This window comes from Myotis davidii, unplaced genomic scaffold (genome assembly GCF_000327345.1).
Source record: "Myotis davidii unplaced genomic scaffold, ASM32734v1 scaffold22, whole genome shotgun sequence".
In the NCBI taxonomy this organism is placed as follows: Eukaryota; Metazoa; Chordata; class Mammalia; order Chiroptera; family Vespertilionidae; genus Myotis; species Myotis davidii.
The window spans coordinates 599581-601057 of NW_006294067.1; the positions used below are offsets into that span (position 1 = coordinate 599581).

Here is a 1477-nt window from a genome sequence, read left to right on the forward strand (position 1 = left end):
CAGAGGCCGGCAAGGCAGGCGGGGAACGTTGGAGTCCTCCGTCACTGAAGCAAGCAAGCCTCATGTTCAGTTTAAGCTGCCTGGCTGCTGGCCGCCATCTTGGCTGGCAGTTAATTTGCATATCACCCTGATTAGCCAATGGGAAGGGTAGCGGTCGTATGCCAATTACCATGTTTCTCTTTTATTAGATAGGAGATATATATCTCAGTGGTGATGTAGTGGCGATGCTGGTAGATTTAATACTATTTAAAATAGGGAATTTCTATAGTTTCATTGATTATATTGAAGTTATTTTACCAGGTGTCTATTCCTACTTAATCTGTTTTGTTAGTAAGAAGTATATTCACCAGTTTTGTTACTTAGTCTTTTTCTCCAAATGGAAACAATTTTGTCTTTGTAAATAAATAATTAAGGCCTTTAAGACTGTTTTTGTTGGGCGTCTGGTAAGTTTGTGTATAATTATGATGTGCGCCTTTCTCTGATCCAGGGTTTTTCCATCTGCTAAATACCGCTGAATAATTTAAAAGAAAAAAAAAAAGGCTGCTAAGACTCTGGTTGGCAGAGAGACAACATTCAAGCAGAAGAAATAGTATAATATGATAGAGAATGTTTTTGCTTTTTTTTGTTTTTTTCCTCTTGGCATCCGTTTGAAAATTCTCCTTGGGGAACTTTTGCTGTGTTTGGAGGAAATGTGTCAGTAAGATATTTGGAGTGAGGGTGATTGCAGTGTGAATGCTCAGGTACAGAAAAAGGCTCCCCCCACCTTTTTTTTCTTCTGAGTATTGCATGCATTTGTTATTTGGGTATGGGGGCTACAGCAATGTTGAATTGCTTTACATAATAAAGGTCTGAGTGTGCAGGGGTTTGTGTTTAACTTTTTATAAAATAGCAAGTAGATGGAAATTTCAGGTTACCAAAGGAAAAAGAAAGTAGTCAAAGGGATCACAATTTCTCTCTCTCTCTTTTTTAAAGTTCTTAGTTTATTAATCCTCTCAAGCAAAATCTGCACAGTCATCACAGATAAAGTCACTGAAGAATCTTGGCTCCTTCTGTTGTCCAATTTTCAGCTCACTTTTTGCAGCACCAACTTTGGCCTTTGCAGTCCTGCTGGCTTTCTTCACCCTGTTCCTGTGTTCCTTTCTGTGTGTTCGTGAGGTCTTCTTCTCATACAGGCCATATCCTGCAAATCTATATTTTGGTTCATTTATTTATTTTTGTGTATGTAATCCAAGGAATCATAAATCATACCAAAGCCAATTGTCTTGCCACCACCAAAATAGGTTCTGAATCTAAACACAAAGATGACATCTGGTGCAGTCTTATACATTTTGGCCAGTTTTTCCTGAATTTCTGTCTTACGTACTGTTGCCTTTCCGGGATAAAGGACGTCAATGACCATTTGTTTCCACTGAGGTAGTCTGTTGGTCATGAACTTTCTGGTCCAGATAGTTACTGTGTTGTCATGTTGACAGCCCAT

The 1477-nt window shown here is 38.7% G+C and overlaps 1 pseudogene; it reads right to left on the bottom strand.

Moving 5' to 3' along the window:
- Window positions 1-992: 992 nt before the first annotated feature.
- On the bottom strand, window positions 993-1477 carry LOC107183802 (annotated as a pseudogene).